The sequence below is a fragment of the Hippopotamus amphibius genome, chromosome 4, assembly GCF_030028045.1.
Source record: "Hippopotamus amphibius kiboko isolate mHipAmp2 chromosome 4, mHipAmp2.hap2, whole genome shotgun sequence".
NCBI lineage: Eukaryota > Metazoa > Chordata > Mammalia > Artiodactyla > Hippopotamidae > Hippopotamus > Hippopotamus amphibius.
In genome coordinates, this window is record NC_080189.1 from 57251788 (window position 1) to 57277063 (window position 25276).

The 25276-nt window shown below is 37.8% G+C and overlaps 1 protein-coding gene across 6 annotated transcripts in view; it reads right to left on the bottom strand.

Annotated features, from left to right (window-relative positions):
- Positions 1-25276, bottom strand: part of CDK6 (cyclin dependent kinase 6) — a 225914-nt gene that overhangs the window by 121834 nt on the left and 78804 nt on the right. The gene's annotated exons all lie outside the window — the stretch shown is intronic.

Here is a 25276-nt window from a genome sequence, read left to right on the forward strand (position 1 = left end):
TTTGTCTCCTCTTCTACTGCTCCACTCTCCCATTCTCAAGATCACTACAAAAAATTTCACTCTTGACCTGTATTTCATTAATGAAAGACGATTTTAAAATAGTTTCAGATGGCATAGAAAATATTCTAGAAGGATAGATACCGAACTGGTGTCCATGGTTAATGCTGGGGAGAGGAAGTAGTTAGTGAGAGAGGGACACTTTTTACTTCATATACTTTTATATGATTTAACACACGATTTCAACAATTAAAATCCAGTAAACAATGATAACATTAATGGTAGTCATTATTTTTCTAGCACCTATTACTTAGCAGTCACTATGTGTTGGGCATTGCTCTAAACATTTTCTCTTTAGTAACTCACTTAATCCACACCACAGCACCGAGGTAAACAATATCGTCAACCCATTTTATAGGTCAAGAAACTGATACACAGCAGGTGTATGTAATTAGCCCAAAGTAACACCACTAGCAAAAGGCAGAGGCTTGATTGGAACCAGAGTCCAGGAAAACTGGATTCAAATCCCTAGTGCACTCCTTCATTAGATCAATGATCAAATGAGCACGGAAAACCAGGTAAGCCATTTAACCTCACGAAGGTTCAGTTTTCCTGTCTGTAAAAACAGGAAACTGACAAAACCTACTTCATAGGATCACTGTTTGTAAAGCACTGACAGTAGTAAGATTCAAAAATGGCAGCACTTACTGCTGACAGTATCAGCCAGCATGGAGCAGGGGGGGCATTTGGAAAATAAACCAGTATCACACCTTCTCCTAATTTTAGAACTGATAAAATCAGATACAAAATTTAAAACTCAGAAACTGTCTGAAAGTAGGAATTTAAGATAGTGACCATGACATGATCCTCTGAAATCTGGGGTTAATAAGATTGACCTACCCTCCCTCGCTGCCAAATATTGTGAAAATGGTGTGTTATGGGAGAATGGAATAATTTTGTTCATATAAAGTTTAGAAAAATGATTAGACAGCATCAGGGGCTTCAGAGCTGGCAGGGGCTGTGAGGACACACTTGTTCATCAGCCGGACCACATTTGGTTATTGGTCTACAGTATTGGTATTTCCTTCAAGGAGTTCTACCTTTATACCCTGGCTTATTCAAAACCAAAGCCTTAGTTTTCCACCTATAAAAAGGAGAAAATAGTGCTTACTTTTAATAACACGAGATTTACAGGAAGTAATGCATGTAAAGAGGTAGTGCAGTTTCTGGCACATGGTAAGCACTCAACAAGTGATAATCGTTGAAGTGTCCTGTTTCCTGGGAGAGACAGATTAACAAACAACTAGGAGAAAATGTGGCCAGTGCCACAAGGTCAGTGAACAAAGCACTAAGCAAGTGTGCAATGACACAGGTGTACTGGAATTCTTTCTGAGCTCCACCTAAATGGATCTAATGAACTGGCTGGGGTTACCTTCTAAGTCTCCAAAGATGAAAACTCTGGAGAAGACGGCACTGTTGAGGGACAGTCCTTCAAGACCTAAGAACCACTGAGGGTAAAACGACTGGCAGGGAATACACAAGAGTGTGAAAATGAAGCACAAAGTGTTAATGAAAGTAATCTGCTGCTGCGGCAAATAAGTCTTTATTGGAAACACACGCACACAACTTGTAAGCAGTGGGTTTTAAACAGCATGACTAACCTAAAGTAATGTCATGCTGGCTTGTCATCTTTAGCTTCTTCTTTTTTTTTAGCTTCTTATACACTAAGCACTAACCATTGAAAACAGTGCAAAGAATAAATGTGCTTGGTTCATGTTTCACTGTTCAAACAGTTTAAGCAGCCAATCAGTAGAATAAATATGTAAAAATTGGAACCAATTAATTATACTAATAAGGCCCATCTAAGCTATGAAAAGACTGAACTACTGAGTTCAAATACATGTGTATTGCTTTCCTTTGTGTATTTATATAACACATACTACTACATTTTTCTTAATTACAGAATTGGTACATGCTTAATGCATATAGAAACTTTTTGAGAAATTTATTAAAAATCCGGAGAAGAAAAATCATGCAAAATCCCAGCACTCAGAGAACAGAGAAAACTCTGCTGTTAAGCAACTTTTGTCCTTCATGTCTTTTATACAGATATTGCTATATTTGTAGGTTTAAATACATTATATTTCTATATAATATACATTATATACAACATATCACATACAATATAATACTAATATATAAATATAACCTATTTATAAATAAAAATTGTTATTTTGGACACATTTTATAGTTGTTTTAAAAACATTTAACAATTCCTTATGAATATTTCACCACTTCAACAAAATTCTTTTAAAATATAACTTTTTTATACAGTATGACTTTTAATGGCTGCATAGTTTTCCTCCCTATACCATAATCATTATTATTTGGTTTTAGGTGTGTTATTTTGGTACTTATACTAAGAGTCTAGTCCTCCTCTGTTTAAAGGCTAGTATAGATGAAAATGAGTGATTAACATCATATAAAAGCACAGTTGAGGCAGTGAGAACACATATACCGGCACGAGCACTGATTCCATGTAGATGACACCTATGGATGTATAAAAAGTTGGTTCTATGCAAGAATTACCACTCTTTAGACTTTATTAGGCTACTTAAAATTTTTTTTGGTTAGCAAACTGGGTTTTCTTTTAATCCTACAATATCCAGCTACAATAAGAGTTTCAAACTAGTGAGGCTTGAGTTGATTTTTTAAAAAATTGCCAAAAATCTCATTTCCTTCAGTAATTCCATTGCGAGGTAGGTTGCTGAGCGTTATGGACTTGAAATAAGTATGATCTGGGGACCCGCCCCCCGCCGCCTCAATCTTTAGCTATCATTCATCAGAACACCTAATCTGAAAAGGGAAATATATTCAGCTACGTCAGGAGCTCTGGTCACAAAAAGGAATGAGAACTCTGGTCCCAATTCCTGAGAATTACATGAATGAATAAACTGTAACAGTAAACAAAGAAAGAAAAAAAAACACACCTTTCCTTCAGAATCACAAGTGCTTTGATCAAAGACATTTCAAAGGATTCTCTGCTTAAGCTTATTATCTGTTCTATCTCAATTTATAGTATCGTGAGACACTTTTAAATTAGCTCCTCGAGATTTTAATCTTAATTAATCTGTCTTATACAAGGCTCAAATATTTCACAGTAATCCTAGTGATGCAATGCAATGAAACTACGGATACTGCCAATTAAGTTAAACATAGGTTTAAAACCTTTTAATGTTACGACTGCACAACTCTGGTATAAAAGGTTTGAAGGTCTAGTCACACTAATGATAAACAGTCACTGGAAGCCCCCATTCTGTATCTTTCTGAAACATGTGACATGGGAGCATGTTCAACAGGACATCATCATGGAATGAAGTCTGGCTCCCAGTGACATTAAATGGGGTTTTATCCTTGGCAACCCCCCTAACAAGACTCTGGACTTCAGTCTGGACACTAGAAGTCTTCAAAGCCTCGTAACAACAATTAGTTTCTCGGAGGTGTTCTAGAGCTCTAATCCTCTTATTTCTTTGAAAACAAAACAAACAAGCAAACTGAAAATCTACCTCAAGCTTTTCTAATGGTAAAAAGTTTTATCATTGAGTCTTTTTTTCCAACTATAAAAAAAGTATGATTAATTTCAAAAGATACTAAAAACACCAATTTATACCATACAGGAAATCACAGAAATGACAACTCTCAATAGACAATTCTGGATTTTTCGATGTATCTACCTAAATCTAAGTGATGTATTCACATCCTCAAGGTTTCAGCAACAAAAATGTACATCAACAGCTCTTCTATTTAAAAATTAAGAATAAGACATATACAACTTGTACAAGGATAACCATTTTTTTCTCCTTACCCTGTGTAAACCACAGTCTTTTCAAATTTGTTATCCAAGTTTTGACAGAAGTGTCTTCATAATGATTTGCTGTTTCCTACAAAGGTCTCCTATCCGGTTTATCACTTATGAAGGATGTTAGAGGAATCTCATAGATCAATACAACAAAGGTTTTTTACACTAAACTGACAACATGTTGGCTTAAGGTAGGGATTATAACGATAGGAAAAGAAGTAACAGATCCTGTGATGACAAAGTCATAAAGCAGAGGACTACTGACAATAATGAGGTCTAGTCCCAGGACCTCTTTCTTTTTCCTTTTTTGCTGATTACTAACATATATTTTAAAATTTTAATTGTGGTAAGATACACATAAAATTTCCCATCTTAAGCATTTGTAAGTGTATAGTTCAGCAGTAAGTATATTCACACTGCTATAAAACCAATCTTCAGAACTTTTCTATCTTGCACTCTATTCTATATCCACTAAACACCTCATTTCTCCCTTCTTCGCAGACCTTGGCAACCACCCTTCTAACTTTCTGTTTCTGTGAATTTGGCTACTCTAGATACCCTATATGAGTGGAATCATAATGTATTTCTCTTTTTGTAGGTTATCATTTAGCATAATGTCCTCAAAGTTCATCCATGTTGTAGCATGTGTCCGAATTTCCTTCCTTTTGAAAGCTGAATAACATTCCACTGTATGGATATACTATATTTTGCTTACCCATTCATCTGCTGATGGATGTTTGGGTTGTTTTGGCTACTGTGAAGAATTTGCTATGAACACAGGTGTATAAATATAAATATCTCTTTGTGACCCTGCTTTCATTTCTTTCAGATGTATATGCCCAGACACTGAATTGCTGAATCTAGTCCCAGGATCTTTTGAAAATCACAGTTCTCCTGTAAAATGTGGGTTTTATTACTACATAAGCAGTGAAGTCGTGAATAGCAAAGCCTGGTCCTGGGCAGTCACTCAGGTGGGTTCATTCATGCACTCCTTCCACTTGTGCGCTCAAGGAGAGTCTGCCTGAAGTTACTGCATCAAGCTTATTGTACAGTCCACATGGTACTCTACTCCAAAACTTGACCGTGGCTTCTTCACGCTTTCACTGATCAATTCACAACGTTAACAATGGACCGCAAAGATGGCATCAGAAACAGGATCCCCTACTTCTCACTCTGTCCTCAGGCCTACCCAGAGCATGCTCCATCCCAAATCACTAAGGGCAAAACAAATTCTGACAAAGCAAGAGGAGGGTGAAAGCAGGTTCCTCAAAGCTTCAGATCACCTGGAAAGTAGTAAGTGGTAAACTGAAAGTAAGGAATAAAAGGGAGGACCGGGAGATGAGCCCCAAGCCACATGGCAGCTTTGCTCCGAAGGGAGGGGAGGTGAGATAGCTGAGGAAGGCGACACGTGGCCTTGGGGCTCTGCAGCAGAAACGAAGGCAAGGCTCCTCCCTCATTGCAAGTGCTGGCTTTCTACTTTTACTGCTTCTAGGCAACTGATGAAAGCATAATAAAAGTGGTTTCCTATATAAATTTTATTAACAAAATACATATTCTGAAGAGAGAATGAAAAGGAGCCGTATATTATTCATTCCTGAAAGTGATGATAATGCTGAGTAAGTGAAGGATCAGTCTCAACTAACTATAAGAATAAGAAAATCACAGCTGATTTTCACCAAGCCTGGAAATGTTGGTGGTTGAGGGACAATGCAATAGCTAAATGGACAGTCTGAAAGGAGGAATCATTACCTCATCATGGTGGCTATTATTAACCCACAGTGGAAAGTCACTGGGAACTGAAACTACAAAAAAAGATGTTAATTATAACTTCTTCAGAGCAGGTTATAAAAATCAACATTGCATAAATAAGAAAATACAAAGTAAAAGCCCTAGGTGGTTGGCTAATAACCCAAATGGTTTTTGTTCTAGACACATTGTTTTGTGATCCTTCTAAAACCATTTAACAATATACTGTGGATATTTCCCCATTTTAACACATATTCTTTTTAACAAAAATTTCTTAACAGTATGTTTTTTAATGGCTGCATGTGGACAAAATACCTTCCTGTCTTTCCCCATTCTCCTCAATTCCCTCTTTTGAGAATTTTCCTCTCACGCTGTACTTCCCTCCTCTCCAAATGAGGTAATGTATTTGAGAAGCTGGTTTTCCACAGAGTGGAACATATTATAATTTGCCTACTGTAGTAGAAATTGCTGGTTGCCAGCCATGAAGGACAAAAGTCTGAGGCCATCACATTCCCATTTGCTAGGAATTGATCCAGAGATGGACATGAGACCCAGGCCTGGCTAATGAGGCATATGGGCAAGGTTTGGAAAGCACTTTTCTCCTAATAAAAAGACCACTGTAGAAAACTCTCTGCTGTACTTCCTCCTCACTTCCCAGCCCTCACTCGCCACCTGTGCATCTTACACTAAATGCTATTGCGTGAGGGCGTGAGCTTGCCACTGTAGCAACAGAGGGGAGACAACACCTGCACACATGAAATGGCAGAGCAGAATGAAGGAAAGAGTCTGGGTCTTTGATGACATCACTGAATAGTTAAATCAACTTAGGGGCTGCCCACCTCTAGCCTTACAGCTAGGGCAACAATAATGCTCTTACTTTAAGCCATTTTTTTTCATCAAGTGTTCTATGTTTGCAGTTGAAGATTATTCTAACAAATGTAACTTAACTAAAATTATATTAACTAAAACCTGCTAAGGTCATTACCTTTCATTTACAGCCCTTCCCCCACCAAAACACATCCCCCCAGGGGGTCTGTACCAACATTCTTTTGTTGCCAATTATCCCATCCAAGTGGTTATGCTTTTGTCTCTGAGACTTACACCTTCCATGAATGCTCATAAAATCCCCTTCCTCACTGCTATCATTTGCTGTCAATCCTTCATATTCCCAGGGACTGTGGCTCATCCTCTCTACCCCACACTCACCATATTCCAGCTTCAGCATCCCAAGAACACCCTCGCTAACACCTTAGCTTCGGAGAACTTTGATTTCTTCAACTCCAACTCCATTTTGTGCCACAGCCACTCCATTTCCCACAGCTAAAACTAGGAATGTGTTATTACTTAACTCTGATCTTTTTTTAAATTAAAAAATTTAAGAGTTACTTTAATTACATTAATTTGGATATCAAAATACCACAGCATAATTAATTAAACTTGGAGAGCAACTTCTTCATGTATCATTCACTAAATCTGCCAACTCCCTCACCTCTCTGGTTCCGTGGTCACTCTATCTTATCTTCTATACAAAGCTTAATCCTCAATTAGCCCACCTGCTCTCTCTTAGCTGCAATACCTGTGTTGCAGAGATCTGTTAAGGAAGAAAAATGATCACATACATGTCTATTATCAACATGAAGTCAGTCTCCAACCCTGACTATGTTAATGCCACCAGGTAATCGTACAGGTCCCTAGTTAACCCTCTTGCTGTCCCTGTAGGCTAAATTCTCACAGCTGTCCCCCTACTTTATCATCTCTCTTCCTTCTCTTAGCACGCTAGTGTGCACTCCTCTTCAGAGAGAAACACAGACCATCAAGAGAATGCTATTAACTCCCTGTGCTTCACCTATACGTTTATAAGCACCGACATCTACCCCTCTCTCTCACGTCCTGGTGGAAAAGCTTTCCTTCCTTCTATGCAGTATTCATCTTCCTCCTATGCTCTAGATCTCCTTCATTCCAACTCCCTTAGGTCCTTCACCTTGCTCTATTAGCCATCTCCCTTTTCTGTATCTGGGATTTCCCTTTCTACTGTCCCTTGACTAATAAATAACCCAAGCAACCCCCTTCTTTTCTTAGCCAGCGGCGCACATTTTCTCATTCTCCATCCACATCACATGGCTGCAGTGAATGGAGATGCAGCAGCTTTTGCAAGACCACCAATAACCACCTGGCTTGCCACAACCAACAGGATGTTCCACTTCTAACTGAACCCTGCCATGGCATTTCACACTGGATCCCTCCCTCCTCTTCACTGGTCTCCAAAATGGAAAGATCTTCTAAGTTTCTGATTAGAAATGTAATGCATATTCACTGTTAAATTAAAAAGAAAAACACAAGAAAAAAAGGAAAGAAATACCACCCACAATTCCTCCATCTAGAGATAACCACAATTAACATATTAGTGTATCCCTTCATAATTTTTCTATACATATATAATCATACACAGTTATTTTCTGTTTTAGAAATGAAATGCTAGCGTATACAATTTTGTAATTGTCTTTTCACATCATAATGTATATTGAACGTATTTGCATGTCAATAAATACAGGTCTATTGCTCAATTTTTAATGGCTGTGTGCGATTCTATTTTTTTATATACTACCTTTAGCCAAAGGTTTTAAGCATTTATTACATTATCCAGTTTTTAAATGCCATTTTTATCACGTTCTATATTACTTGAACTTGTTCCTGGATTTTGACTCATTTGGTTCAGTTTAGAGTATTTTTCACTTTTAATAATAAAATACTTACAATATGTTTTAATATCCAGTAGGGCTGGTTTCCTCTTCCCATTCTTTGTAAAACATTCCTGGATATTCTTACATGTTACTATGCTGGACTGATTTTTAAGATCATTTTATTGACTTCCCATATCTTCCCTCAAATTCTTTTAGTATTTTCACTGATTTTTAAGAAATTACAGATTAATTGGGAGAAAACTGATACTTCTACAATAGTGAGTCTTTCTTTACACAACATGGTATGGTTCTTTTTTTTATTCAGGCCTTCTTCTAGGTTCCTCAGTAAAGTTCTGTCATTTTAAAAAATATAATTCCTACACCTCTGAGGCCCCCACTACAGTGGATCTCATACTCCTCCTTCCTTACGTGTAGTGTTCCAACTGTTTCCCCACTCCTCAAGTCCATCATTTACTCTCTGGCTAAGCTGATCTTAAACCTGCAAAGCTTATCTGCAAACCTGAACCTACCAGATCATTCTTATGCTTCAACACCCTCAGACAAAGCCCATCTAGCTCTCAGGCCTTGCCTCCTCGAACTCCTGTGGACTTGCTCCATCTTCACTCACTCACTGCCCTATGGGCTCATCTTCTGATGAGAATAGGGTCTGTTTCAATCACTCTTCCTCCACATATACTAGACTAGCTCACACTGCATTAACAGGTACCAATAAATGTTCAATGACTTTTCATAGAGAAGTGAGGCCTAAACTAAATTGGAAATGACCAAGAAATCTATAAAAGAACTTACTGACTCCTCCCAAGAAGGAATCCTTTAGTGGGTGATAAAACTCCAGGGTAATCAGAAAAAAATAGGTTTGGATGAGGGCACAGGGACCAAAGAGGCATAGCATATAAATCAGTATTCCTATCCTATTAGTTATTAAAACATCTTTATATGTGTGTTAAAACTTTCGGTTCATTGTTTCATAAATATAATACTCCTAGGCCTATAAGGAACACAGAAACATGGAATAACTACAGTGAAGGACATTTCCTTTCTATTTTACCCCCTCTATTCTGAATTCTTCTAGCAACCTGCCCATCAAGGGACATGGATTTTAGCACATTGTTCTACAGCTAGGGGCGTGACTAAAAGCAAGTCACTTACCCTCTCTCATCCCTAAGAGAAGCATTCTATGGATCAAATCGCTTTGCCTGAGTCATAACTTGGATGCAGAACTGGACAACTGGCTAAATCTCCTAATAATACTTTAATTTCATATTGTCACATCAGTGTTTCTCAAAGTGTAGTCTTTTAATTCCATGCTATTGACTAAATTCTATTTCATCTTTGCCACTAGCCAGCTGACTAACCGAGTCCTAACTTTTCTGGACCTGTTTTTCATTCACAAAAATCAGGATAAATCCTGCCCTGCCTCTGTGGAGAGAACTGAGATATTTTCTTATTTTATATTAAATACTTGGTTTGTCAAGTATATAATACAAAATATTAAGTGCTTTTGAGCTGGCCTGTAAATTCTCTGAGGAATAGGAATGTGGTGCACCTTTATAGTCTCCACAGAATCCAACAGGACACCTTACACAGAGAAATCTGTTGGTTTTACTCCATGTGATGAATCACTCAATAGTCTATACATAGGCATTAGGCTGAAATAGAATGACTTTTGCTCTTGGCTCTGCACAGGAGTTACACAGAATATCCTCACTAATTAAACTGATTCCTGAGTTAGTGAAAAGGCTACGTACGATCCTGCATTGTGGTTTATCTGTTATTCACTGAGAATTTATTGAATGCCTGCCAAGCGGAGGCACAAAACAAGTACAAAAGAAATTCTGCTTGGAAATGTATATACCTTAAGGGAGCCACCTGCACGTGAGATGTAAATTTCCATTTTTGAGGACAATATGATTCAAAGGAAAGAACAGTGGATTTAGAGCTGAAAGTGTTGGGTATGAATCTTTGCTTATTAGTTCTATAATCTAAGCCTGGTCACCCGCAACTGTTATGGGCCTGGGTTTCCACATTTATAAAAATGGAAATAATCTCAAAAAGGAGAGATTTAATAAGATATTATATAATAATATACTACATATGTATATATAATTATATACAGTATTTAAGTAGGATATTAAATATTTAAGTACTTTATATAGTGTAAAGTACACACACATCATGAATTGCTACCATTTACTGAAAAGAAATATGAAACCGCTGTTATGTGTAAGGCATTGTGCTAGGAGACGTTACACACAAACACCTAAGACAGAGACCCAGGGAGCTTCTGTTTTAACAGGGAGAGAAGACATAAATATGTACCTACACACTTCAGTCAGTATATGGCAAGGACCACAATGGCATAGAGGCTACAGGCACTGAGTAAGCATCAATGAGAAAACAGCATCCCAGCCCATCTTGGAGGTGGGCTACTATTCAGTTTGAGGTGGGGAAACATCTGCCTAGAAGACCACACTGGCAGAGGCTTAGAGGAAGGCAAGTGCTTGGGTATTTGGAGACCAGAAACAGCCCCCAGAGGGGTTTCACTGCTAAATAGGACCACACTGCAAAGGGTTTTATTGCTGGGCTGGTGCAGGGAGTTTATAATGTCATGTCTTATAGTCAATAGAAAACTGGTGAAAATGTGTAAAAAATGGTATATTATTATTGATATTTTAGAACACGGAATGGATGGGAGGTGTTGTAAGAAAGCTATTACTCTACTCTGGACATAAGACAGTAACAGTCTGAACTAGAACATCAGAAAGAGAGGAAAGGCAATCCAAGAGACAAATGTAATATGTTACTGATTGTTTCCACAGGTCAACTTCAGTGAGTCATCTTCTGAGAGCTCTGTTGCATCTCCAGGTTACACACTAGGTGAACTTGGACCTGCTATTTAACCTCCACCTCCCCTCCTCTTGCATCCAGCCTTGGTTTCCTCATTTGTAAAATGAGGATAACACCTCCCTGAGGGAGGTTGTGAGGACTAAAAACAACGTGTGAATTTCCCAGCTTGCTGCCAGGTGTGGAACTGGTGCCACGAAATCAAGAAGAGGACCTGCCCTTAGCAATGGCATCTAGCAACACCCTAAGTTCAGATACATCTGGTTTTCTCTAGTTAGGACACGAATAGTCTCCCCTCTTCCCAAACAGCCATTACTAAGGTCAACAAACACCACTGTGTGCATATTAGAGCATACAATCTTAAAAATATTTATTATTTTATTTAAATCAACTATTATGTTGCCTGTTCTTAATTCTGAGAGTCTAAAGATTGCTAGCATTTTAGGTCTAGAGGGGTCTTTAGAAATCATTTGTTATTATTCATTGAGTGTATTGTATGTCTACATGACCCAACTTTCTAAGGTGGCTTTAAGCTGCTTTTTACCTATCCTGGGACGGACTTTTCTCTGGCGCCTCCAACTGCTGTGGTTCCCTCAAACTGTCCCATGGGTGGTTTCACAGGATAATAACAATTTACTGGACTTCCCTGATGATGCAGTGGTTTAGAATCCACCTGCCAATGCAGGGGACTCAGGTTCGATCCCTGGGCCAGGAAGATTCCATATGCCACGGAGCAACTAAGCCTGTGTGCCACAACCTCTGAGCCTGTGCTCTAGAGCCCGTAAGCCACAATTATTGAGCCCATGTGCTGCAATTACTGAAGCCCGCACGCCTAGAGCCTGTGCTCTGCAATAAGAGATGCCACCACAATGAGAAGCCCACGCACCACAACAAAGAGTAGCCCCTGCTCACTGCAACTAGAGAAAGCCCGCGTGCAGCAATGAAGACCCAACACAGCCAATAAATAAATAAATACATTAAAAAAATTAAAGTAACAATTTACTATAAAAATGCAATATAAATTTTTACTTAAATCAATATATATGTTCAAAAGCTACTACTGAGTAGGGAAAAAACATTACTAATGAATTTTCTTACGTAATTAACTTTGGTTGCTTTCCCAGCTTAAATAAGAACTAGAATTTGTGATATTATTTCCTTATGTTATGTATTAATGCTGAACTGTGTGCATTCCAATACAGAGAGGGGGAGAGGCGCAAACGAAAGTGTTCTCTGAAAAGAACACAGCTTCATTTGGTCAAAAAAATGGTCTTTACAAGGGTTTTTATTATAGGTCATAAAACACTGCTTACCACAATGTACCTCTTCCTTGAAAATGAAGAGGAATCCCTGCAGTGGTAAGAAGCTGAAAACAACACACTGAGAGTATTCGTGCCTCCTTCCCATAAACACATCTGTGCATATTATCTGTTTTGGGTTGAGCTGCATGCACAGCTGTTTATGGGGGCTCAGAAGAGGCAGCGCTTCAACATTTTTTATTTCGTGTTGTTTCAAGGACTGAATTTTTAAGCTGAAGCCTGTTAGGAGAGAGGCAGCAAATGCATCTCCAGGGGAAGGAGGACCATATGCTCCTGGCTAATAACTTCTTCAATCTACAGGAAGAAGAGACTCTGGGTGGTCATATCTAGTCAGGAAAAGCATGGAGGCCAAGAGAAAAGGGCGGATCTTTAGGCTAAATTGAACATAAGAGTATTCACCGTGGCAAAAAAAACCCCTGAGAACTTGGTTAAGAATCTCATGACTATCTTACAAAGAATTCAGCAAGTTAACATGAAAATAGGCCATACAGTAGGAATTGTCCAGGGAAAGATGGGTGGTACCAAGGCTAGGAAACTCTTAGTCTCAAGAGCACCCAGGCACTAAGTGCAGGTAGGTTTTATACACTGAGTGCTGTCCTGGTTTAAGGGTGCACCTCCCCTAAATGCAGGATTGTGGTCTTGAATATGCCCCTCTTTGCCTTTAAACCTTTTCCCGGCCCACCTAAAACCCCCAGTCAGTCTTTTGGGTCATTCTCTTCCCAGGCACCGCAAAATCATCTTCCATTTCTCCTTACACTGATCCTCCAAGGATCAGTAACTACCTGCCCATCCCAACTCCTATGATTAAGACTGTGGAGGAAAAATCACCACACAAAGGCTGGAATGGTTACCTGTCCTAGTCTCCAATTTCATCTGGGCTCTCAGTACGGCCTTCTCTGGGTCTCTGGCAAGCTTCCTTTTGTTGTCCACAATGGTTACCACAAACATTCAGCATTTGTTTGTGTTTCCAATTATGTGTCTCAAAAGAATCTTAAATTCTAAATTCTGCCTCACCTCCTCACCTCACTCACTCATGGCTCCAACATTTAGTCACATTCTGAGCATCCCAAGTCATAATGGCAGCTGGGACTACCCTCTTGAGTTTCAGACACACAAACTTCAATGCTTTCTGCTCATGTTTTCTAGAATATTCCACAGCAACTGATTTCAGTATGTCCCAAAATAACAATACAGTTTCTTTACCGCTATCAAACTCTGTTCTTGTGTATAATGGCATCACCATCTACCCAAATGACTGATCCACAAATCTGACAAACATTTTAGATTCCTTCTCTTCTCCCAACCACAGAGCTAATTAGTCACCTAGTCCTAGTAACTGTAGTTCCTAAATTACCTCTCGAATCCGATCTCTACAGTCCTTGTCAAGCTGCCAGTATCTCCTGCCTGTATGACTCCAATGTGTCCCAACACAGTGCCTGTCTTTCAATTTAAGCATTTTAAATCTTTTCTCCACAGTGTTGACTACATGATATTTCTAAAATCTAAATCTGAATCATACGGAAGTCATCTACTGTTCAGTATAAGACAAAGGTAGAACTTAGCTGCTGCCTAAATCACTTTGATGTCCGATCCCGAACTACCTCTGGTTTCATTTCCAGCTGTTTCTATGCTCTGAAGGTGACTGCTCTATTACACCTTTGTCTCTTTGCAATGCTGTTCCCTGCGCCCAGGAATTCCCTCTACTGCTCTGCTCCCCAACACGCGTATCGTGTCCCTCTGGCTCTTTCCAATTCGTCTTTCGGGACTTATTTTAAGTAGATCTTGGCCAACTTCCGACAAACCCCCTCATACCCACAGGCTCAGCCAAGTGCCCCCGCGTCTATAAGCCCGTAGCCCTCAGTCTGGTTCTGTCACGGAGCTCACCCTACTTTACTGTGCCCAGGACGTCGCCCCCACTAGATGAGAGCCCCTCTGACGCTACGGACGGAACTGGAAACGGGGGGGAGGTGAGAAAAACAAAGGCGCATCCAAAGCATGTCACAGACATTTTTTTTACCTAGGCACTTTGCATACATGATTTCATGTAATTCTCACAGCAGCCCCTCAGGTGAACTCATATTCATGATTCTAAGGCCAGCTCTTGAGGCAGGCGCTGTGCCGGGCCGGAGACCCACAGTGCCTGGTCTCATGGACCTATCGGCGGAGGAGGAAGGACGCTGATTCTGTGAGAATCAAGAAGGTGCCTCCCACGCAGTACTGGCTCCGTCTGACCGGTGCCCCAGCTGTATTTGGCCTCTTCAGCTGTACAGTGAATGAGTACGAAGGAAATGAACAGAAAACGTTTTAAAAATGTGCTGTGACCTAGCAATTCTACTTCCAGGAATTCACCCTACAGAACCAACAGCACAGTTCAGAATAAGTCTGTACAAAGAGGGTCAATGTTATTTTGTCTGAAAGAGTAAAAAACAAAACAAAACACAAAAAAATCCACAAAAAGCACCTAAAATGTCCACCAATAAGCAATAGTTAAATAAATTGAGTCTACAATGTAATACCAAGCAGCCAATAGGAAGAAGCTGGGTAATTCTAACATGCTAACTAGATAAACTGATATCGAAGGGAACACGCCTTAGTTACAGTAACACATACAGCTTGATTCTACTTTGGTAAAAGTGTACATATTTATGGGTGTGTAAACACGTCTGCATGAGGGTGGCCAGATAAAATATAGAACACTGAGTTGTTTGAATTTTAGATAAACAACAGATAATTTTTTAGTGTAAATATGTCCCTTGCAATATAAGGGACATATTTACGTGAAAAAATTATCTGTTGTTTACTGAAATTCAAATTTAACTGAATGTCTTTATTTTATCTTGTAAATCTGCCAACCCTATGTGGATACATATAAAAATGTGTAAGAGATATAGCTACAGTTAAAGATTGTTACCTCTGGAGGTTGGGGTAAAAAGGAGGAACAAAGGGAAAAGACTTCTGCTTTTTACGTCAAGTGCTTAAAGTGGTAGAATTGTAGGTAATCTTTATGTTTTTATGTTCTTCTAAAATTGCCAGTTAAAATTATATATGTATTTATTTATTTAAATGTCCCTTGTTACTAGCCAGCAGTCTTTCGAAAATATAAAATTTAATAAGTCTTCGATAAAGTTGGTGAACTAAGAATATTCCTACAAGGATCACTTATAAAATACTCCATAAAAACAAGAAATCAGAAAGCTTCAGAATTTTCTAAGAAATGATAGCTCATTTTCTAAATTATAGTTAACTGTGTTGCTATATGTCTTCAATAGACTACTGCTGCTTAAAAATTGTGAGTACACCTTTTTTTTAACCTCCACTTCCTGACACAGATCCTACAGAAGAATAGGTGCTCAATAAATTTTATACTTTTACTAATTAAGTAAGAGCGAGAGGTGGTTCAGAAAGACAGTAAAATAATCCATCTTAGGGGAGAGCTAATGATACAAACAGTTATTGGCTTGTTTTTTAGACTCTTATTTAGTTTAACTGTTGAAATATTTTAGAATGAAAGCTAAATCAATAATGCCCTCTCAGAATAACCCCAAACTTTCTTTAGGCTGAGAAAAGCTTAAAAAGTTTGCAGGCAAAATAATCAATGTAAAATCTTCGAGTAGCACCCATCACAATAAGACTTTATTTTGCCTTGACTATTTCCATTCCCTGCTTCTTTCCTCTTATTTCTTGGAATCAGCATGCATGGTCTTTCAAAATGGTTTCTGAAATGTTTTATCTGGCCTGTAAAGCTGTAAGCCAGCTTTTAGCACTATTTTAGGGTCATCTCAGACTCTGTCAGACGTGACATTTGTTAGCCCAGTGGTACCAGGTCTGCTAGTGCTTACTGGTGTTTCCTTAGTAGCTTATACTTCAATATAGTTTCCTTTTATTTTATACTTTTATACTACTGTACATCTAAGAGGAACAGGGTATTTGCACCCCCTAAACATACACACACACACACACACACCCCCGAAAGTACTTATAAAGTAGTTCAATGGATAAGCTAAAAGAATTGTTTTTCATCCTTTAAGTTCATAAAACTCTTCTCTTCTGGCATTGTATTTTCAGCATTTTCTTGGTAGACAAGATGCAGACTGAAAATTGAAAGTTTTTAACATTTAACAGGCTAGCTATGAGGTTTCACTACCTGTCACATATATTTAGTTCATAGTCAAAAATATTTTACTGGAAACTTAAAGTGTACCAATATAGGATATTTGAATTCTATATCATGAGTTATCAAAATAGGCTAAAAAGGCATTAGGGAAACATTTTGTCTCTATGCATTTTTAAAGTGCTCAGATATAAGAGAGGTCCAAGTGATGATTAAATCATGCCTGATGCTCTACCTGAATAAAGAGAGAGAGGAAATATCCCATTCAAATTCCTAACCACTGGGAGAAGATTTTAGCATTACCCACAATATATAAAGAATTCCTACAAATCTACTAGACAAAGACACCAATGTTTAAAAATGGTGAAAAATATGAACAAGCATTTTACAAAAGAGAAAATCCAAATGTCCAGCGCTTACGAAAAGGTGTTTACCCTTTTTAGTCATCACAGCGTTGGAAATTAAAAGCATAACAGGATACGACTAGAATGGTTTAAGCTGACAACACTAAATGTTGACAAAGATATGGAGCAACTGACCCTCTCACAGCACTGATGGAAAAACAAAATAGTTTAAAGCACTTGGGAAACTGGCAGGACTACTGGTACACAGAAGAACAAAAATTTGTCTCACAGATAGGATGTTGAATAGTAGAAGCTACACACAAAACAGTACACACTTTTACATGAAATAAGCCACGGTAGTGATTATCTCTAGGGAAGGGGTTACAGACTGGGGAGGGTCAGGAAGAAGCCTTCGGAAATACTCTCTTTCTTGATCTGGATGGCGGTTACATTAGCAAAGAAAAAACATCAAGTTGTATGCACACTTGAGATTAGTGCGCTAACTTTATTATATGTCTCTTATACCTCAATTAGAAAAAAAAAATCCCTGTCTTTCCAATATTCATCCAAATCTGGGAATTTTTCCCAGTTCAGGCATGCTTTGCAGGACCTCTCTGGTAGGCTCACCATTGGATGCCTCATCACGGGGGGGGGGGGGGGGGGAGAGAGAGAGAGAGAGAGGTATCTCTGTTTTCCCTTGGGATCTGCTTCTTCTTACCTCTGAGTAATATAATCGCTTTGCCTAATTTCCACCTGTATCAGTTTCTTCACTGGTATATGGAGGGATGACACATGTTTTTCATATCCTATTATAATAATCAGGCAATATGCATGTCTGTAAGTGCTTTGAAAAGCATTAAGTGTCCAGCATTTGGAAGAATCCAGGTTTCACCAAATAATATTAAGGACACAATATTTTTATCGCTGCCAATTCCCTGACAATTCTCAACTTCTTGAAACACAAAATGTCGACAGTTAATTAAGAGTGCCCAATCCTCTTCCTTTCACCCTACAGTTCACTGCAGTGACTTGGGGTACAGGCTTACGAGGTTCTGACTCTGGACCCTTCCCACTGGGTGACCTTGGGTATGTTTGTGTATTTCATCAACTCTAAATAAAACATCATCTATTTTAAGATTTACTATTATTTCAATGTACCTCTAAGAAAGAAAAAGGATTGCCAAATAAACGATGACACAACTCTTTCTTATATAGAAGTCTTAGTTATACAAATTAAAGGGGCCTTGCAGGCTTCTTTGGATTTGGATTTTCACTGTGCATCATTCTTGAACATACATCAAAATTAAAATTAAGTGGAATAATCTGATTTTGGCATTCCAAGAATTTCTTTACACTCATAGTTCTGCTCCTTCACATCAAGTTTCCACTCAGAGCTCTCCATATCTGGGTTTCCCACACAATTTTATCCTTTGTACATTCAAAAGTATTGATGGTTGAGCAGTCAAGCTCTAATGTTATCTCTAGGATTTCTATCCAAGCCATCGACTAATTCTGCAAGTTCTCAAGAATGTATGCAGTCAGTAACAAACCAATCAGGAGCCCAATGACAGTGACTGAAAACGCATTCCAAAAGGGCATCTTAGAACTCATGAAATACGGTATTTAACCTCTTTGAAACCCAGTTTCCTCTGTTTTTAAATTTATTTATTTATTTTTGGCTGCACTGGGTCTTCGATGCTGCTCTTCGGGGGCTGCTCTTCTTTGCGGTGCGTGGGTTTCTCATTGCGTTGGCTTCTCTTGCTGTGGAACACAGGCTCTAACCTTCATCTCCTCCAAAGAGGCAGCCATTATTATCAGTTTGTTCATATATTTTTCAAGACTTGGGCCTGTGGATTACATGAGACATACATGTACCCACATGGAGCCAGGGTATACGGACAGTTCTAAAATTGGCTCTTTCTTCCTTTTCCTCATTCAGCACTATGCTTTAAAAGTCATTTCTTACAGATCTATCTCACTCTTTTCAACTGTCACTATTCCATAGTACTGAGGTCTGTTTGGTTGTCCCTCTACTGAGGAACACAGATTATTTCTATTTTTCCACTATTAAGGGAATGTTCCTTACATATACCTCCTTTGCACTAAATAGTACCAGGGTTTCTCTGAGAAGTGAAAATGCTTGGTCACTGAATACATGCATTTTCAGTTTTAATAAATACAGTCAAACTGCTTCCAAAATGCTGAACCAACTGATAGTCCCCCAGACGTATCTGAGGCTATCCATTTCTCAACGGTCTCAACAATAGCTGACATTACCAAACTTTTTTTGGTTTGTTTTGCTTGCCCCAGTTTGACGGGAGAAGTATTTCAGTACTGTTTGGCTTTTCATTTCTGATTATAGTGCTATTTGGACAGCTTTGCATATTCATGAACCAGTTATTTTTCTATATGCTCACAGCTCATCCTTTTAATAACCAAACACCAGTATCAATCATTTTGTAGAATCCATGTTTTTCCTATCTTTAAAAAACCAGACCATTTCCCATTTCCAGTATTTTGGCACCTCTCCTAAATTCCATGAATCCTCAAAGGTTACCTGGGGCTCAGCTGCTGCAGCCACAAGTTCTTGCAATGCCCTCAGATATAATTTCCCACTCCATGCCAAATTCAACAAGGCTAAAGTAAATAACCACCTTCTTCTCCAAACTGACAATTGCTCTCTACTTACTTATTTCTGCTTCTCCTTTACTACTCTGGACGAGTAACCAAGTCCTGTCAAGTCTTTCTTCACGATTTCTCCTTTCTTTCCATTTAACCACCATTGCCACCCTTGTAGTATAGCCCCGGTTATCTCATTCCTAAACTACTCGTGCAGTAGCCCCTGTGACTGACCTATTGTACGCTCTCCTAAATGAGCACATTGCCAGCAGACTAATCAGCTTAAAACCCTACAACGATAATGTAAGCCACCACCCAAAAGCCTGCCATTATTTCCCATTTCTCTCCTGCTCAACCAACTTCTTGTTATCTCTTAGCTTCTTCTGTTTTGTGTAACTTGTTGTCTCAAAGCAATATCTTCAGGGTACTACACAACTACCACTTTCTTCAAAAAGCCACTGCTTATTTTCCCCTCTGAATCCCTGCAGCATTTGTCATGTTGTAACACTCACATGGCATTGTCATATACTGCCTTACGTGGTGGCTACTTATATATTTTCTCTTTCTAGATTTTAAACTGTAAGTTGTGTTTATATGATGTATTCATATTATTCAGCATAGTGGCTTCAACATTCTGCTGCACAAGGACTTACAGAATAAATTAGATAAAAAACTATAGTATATTTCTTCGCTAGACAGGTCTTCTTGTCCCATTTAAAGCATGCCAATAAAAGTTGATGCATTTGAAGTACGTCAAATATTAGACTATTTTAAAAATTACCATTTCAATTTGGTCAGCTGTCATCAGGAAAACAAGACTAAAAATTGAGGGAAAATGCACAGATGTTAAATATACTATGTTATTTCCAGGGCTTTCACTTCTCAGGTGTGCCAGTACACAATGGAAAATTCTTAAAATCAACTCAAACTTATGATGACATACTCTATGTTTTATACTCAGAAACTTCAGAGATAAAAGTTTATAGGATTTGACTTTCCAGAGAATCTGAAGTTTTTTTTTACAGCAAGGAGGTACTGTTGTATCATCAGTAAGAGACAGAAGGGAATACAAAAGGAGTTTTACAGTCAACAAAGCCCAAAGCAGAAGGAAGAAACGGCTTTAGAGACACCAAATAGAGCAAGTGACCTTTGTGGATCATTAAGGCCTCTGTGTATAATCCACCTGGTATCATTTTAGATAATCTAATAAACCACTGTCATCACTGGTCAGACCCTGGTTGTAGTACGGTGACTAGCTTGGGCCTCTACATTTGAAAAGTACATGAGGGTAACTAGAAAGTACATAGGTGAACAATCATTACCTTTTATCTCCTTAGGATGGTGGGCTGTTTATAAAATACTTTATACCTTTTAAACTCATTTTAATCCTTGTTTTACACATACGGAAACTGAGCCTCAGAGAAGTTGTGTCTTGCTAAGGTCACATGGCTAGTAACCAGAAGTCTTGTTGCCATGGACTCTCTTTCTCCACATCAATTAAATAAAATGAAATAAGCAGACAGTATCTCTAGAGCCTTAAGACCTTTTAGCACTTTAGTGTTTCCCCAAATCCAGCTGAAGCGCCGCTTCCTAAGGCTCAACAAAAGGCAAATACATGATTACTTGTTTTCTCCTCCCCTCAACCACACCTGTGGAATTAATGAATGTAAAGATGAAGTTTGCAAGGTGATTTTTGTAACGTAAGATCAACTTATAAAATAAAGTATAAGCAAAGAAGCAAAGCCAAATCTCAAATTTTTCAGGGTGGGGATGCTAAGTTCTCATTCTTGTAATCATGTGTGCATTTCTGATTCTTTGAGCCTCTACTGCACCTCCTTTACCTGCTTTTCATATCTCACGGGGAAGGTGTGACTGCTTTGCAGCACGTGTCTTGTGTGTCCTTTAAGTTTTCGAAGGCATTCTGCTTTACTTTTTTTAGCCATCTCTAGAGTACTGGGATGGCACAGAGCTTTGCATATAGAAGGTGTCTATAAACACTTATTGAATTCAATAGGTTATTTGACAAATATACAAGTAACTGTGCTAGAAGCTACCAGGGAAACAGAATAAGGAACAGCAGCTTGGACAGTGCATGAACATTACTGAAATGAAATAGGTAGACAAATCATTACAACTCTTTATGGAGAAAAAAAAATACATGTGGAATGAAGCTGTATTTAAAGAGAGTAAAATGTTAAGAATGAAAGTTCTGGCAAAGAAAGCATTCCAGGATTCTGGGGTTAGGTAAGTAAAAAAAAACAAGGGCAAAGTTCAGACTAACATTGTTTTTAGAGGAATGTGCAAGTAAGTATAGTAACTCATCCAAACCAACAACAAAATGTTTTAAGTATAGGTCTTTATTATAGTAAATAATTAGAAATCAGAACAAAACCACATTTATATGGCTTTTGGAACGCCCACTGGACTAGAATACCAGGGCATGGGATACAGTTGAAGGACTAGTCCAAACTGTATGAGTTTCAGCAAATTACCCAACTTTTTTGGAACGCACTTCCTTAAATGTAACGTCTGAAGGTTAGGCTATATAAATTCCAAGGTATTTTTTAATTTTGAAAATTTTACAATTTCATTGATTTGTGTATATGTGATGCCTTCAAGCTATTAAAAATGCCTTCCTAAGTAGGTTAAAAATGATTCTTCTGGTTTTGTTGACACTTTTAACTAATAGATTCTACTAGATAAACCTTGTCAACTTCTCAAGATTTCAAGTTGAACTGGCACTATACCATATTTGGGAAATTACAAGAAAGGGTAAAATGGGAATGGGATACATGCACATGATCTATAAAGAATATACTGTCATGGTGACAAAACCTTATTACAATAAGCCATTTCTGAAGAAAAGTAAAGCAAAGAAACGAGTTTATGTCACATTATGGAAGGTGAGCCTTCTCAACATCCCAGTCATTTTTAGGGACCTGATGGAACAACTAGAAAGAACATTGGCTTTCAAAATCTGCCCTGTTACACTTGCAATGTAAATTTCAAGTGCATTCTGATAGGTTTCTGTAAGCTGTTTTGGTTTAATCCAGCTTTCACAACATAAAAGTGTACCTGGCATAAATGAAGTTAAAAAAAAAGGATGTAATGATATTTAATGATAGAGTTTATAATGGCTTATTAAAACTATCCCTAGGTTCTGAGGCAGAGTATGGATTACCACCTAAACAACTATAAGGTACATTTTCTATAGGGATGTCATATTTGATCATTACAGAAGCTGACTGTAAAAATTACAGTCTGGGAGGTCTTCCTATTTTTCACAAAGGAAGTAGACACAGATTCTAAAATCTACAAAACACTAAATAAACAAAAAGAAATTCCAGGAGTGGTTTCTAAACTGCTTGGAGGAACAATGTAATACAATAATTCTTTCAAAATGCTGAAATTCTATTTTCAGTGGTCTTTCACAATCTTTATCTGTTCTCAAAGGCATAAGATACTAAGTCACAAGAAAAACTGCTAAGAAGTCTTAAGGTGATAATGAATCTCCTGTTTCAGATGCCAGATTATTACTGATATTTTAAGAAGAAAAAGCGTATTTGGGATAATTTTTTTGTCTTAAACTAAGCTGGGCTCTAATTCACAATTGTTTTGAAGTTCCTGTGTCATTCTCCCAAAATTTAAAAAAGGGGGGGAAGGGGCAGGACCTTTTCATTGGAGAGAAGAGAATTTAACTAGAGACTATCCCAAAGTGGAATTTTTTTCTTAATGACAACAATATGGCAAAAACAACCATAAACAGGTGAGAGTTTACAGATCTGCGCGGACACATCACAAAAGTAGTGATCACATGGGCAGTTCTGTTAACTTTTTACAGGGTTGTTATGTTAAAGAAACAAGCTATATCTGAAAACACACTATGTAAATCTGCAGAAATAAGAATATATTCTCCTTAACTCTGAATATAATCTTAGAGGTGTTAAACAAAACACAATATAATGGAATGAGCAGTCAATATCTAACGAAAAGTTTTTATTTCTGAATCCTATCACTGACACCATGGGATTTAATAATAATAAAATTATATGTATCTGTCTTCATTTTGTTTCTGAATTTATTTTACACACTTAGAGGTTTTGAATAATTAAAATTGTAAAAATTAATTGCTTTAATGGTCTGGAGGGCACGGAAATGCTAAAACATTTATGTAAATAGGACTTAAATAGTACTGACAAAGATATATAAATTACATTTAATTCCACTATGATGACTTAGATGAAAACAGTCTAATGGATTGTGCAAGAGTCACAAATCTAGCTCCTGGCTTTTTACTTGTGTGAACTTGGGCAAGTCATTAATTAGCTGGTGATGCCAGCTGCCTCCATCGGTAAAATGAGGACAGTGCTACTTCCCAACTGCGTGAGAACATGCCAGGCTCAGTTTTGACAAGTTTCCCCCAGATTTTAATCTTTTTAAAAAACCAAATTCAACCAAGATATAAAGGTATAAGAAATGTTAATTTTCCTTAAACTTGCAAACTAGACAATGTTTCCCAATGGCATTGCAGATGCTGAACTATTCAACTGTTCATGCAAATAGATCATGCTTATTGATTCACTAGGCTTGTGTCTACATGAGAGAGAATGCTGAGGGTAAATAGGGGATAAGTTCTGGGGAAAAGAATGCAGTGAGTCATTAGGACTAGAAGCGAAATGAAATGCTATACCAAACCCCATCGAAACTCTGGGACTTAAAATGAGAAACTACTTTTTCCCATGAGAACTCAAGCAATTATAATTCTAATGAATGCTAGGAAAGATTTTTCAAGGTCTTAGTTGATGTTTTTAAATACAAGTGTTTTCAATGAAATATGCCATTTTATAAAATAGAGTCACTATTAATTAATGCCAAAACCAAGGGAATTTTTATGGAATTACATATTATGGACACATGACTACTACCAAAGTGGTTCATCATGATTGATGTTATGATTCTGAATACCACAGGAGTTAGTAATGATTCGGTGCCTTCCCATGAAGTTCAAGCCAATGTTTTTTGACTAATTGGCTCATCATTGTTCACTAAATTGGTATTTTCTCTGCTATCCTGTTTCCAATCATCTGGTATTCCTCTGGAGCCTACGCAGTCTTCAGGTATGTGCTTCAACTGAAGCCTGACATTGTACGTCAGATCCTGAAATCAGGCCTAAGAAACAATTCTGAGCAAACAATGCTATTTAAACATCAGTAAGTATAGTAATTTAGTTTCTCTGTGTTCTCATTTTTAACTGAAATAAGAATCTGCTTTATGGTGAATAAATCCATTCCTGAACATCAAATTGTGACATTTAATAGCTTATTAAATTATATTCTTCAATATTCACCTAAGCTCAAACAGAAGTCAATTACTGATTATCCCCTAAATCAGGGATCGTTAACATGAGTGATAGAGAAACTCCTATTTAGTCTACAAGACATCTACAAGACAAGAAGAGATCTCATAGTTAGGGACTGACCACATATTCATATGGGCTCACATTTATGTTTACTTTACTGATTCTTCTTTGTGATCTAACATTTAAAAGATTATAAATACTTAAAGAGGTTAATTTCTCCAAATCTATATATTATCTTGACATTAAAATTAAGAAATACTTCTAGGTATTTCTAGACACACTTAAAATTGGACAAGACCATCTTTTAACATTGGCATCTCTTTCTCTAATAGGGCCAACAAAAACTGGTGCATCAAATTCACAGCCTGACATCACA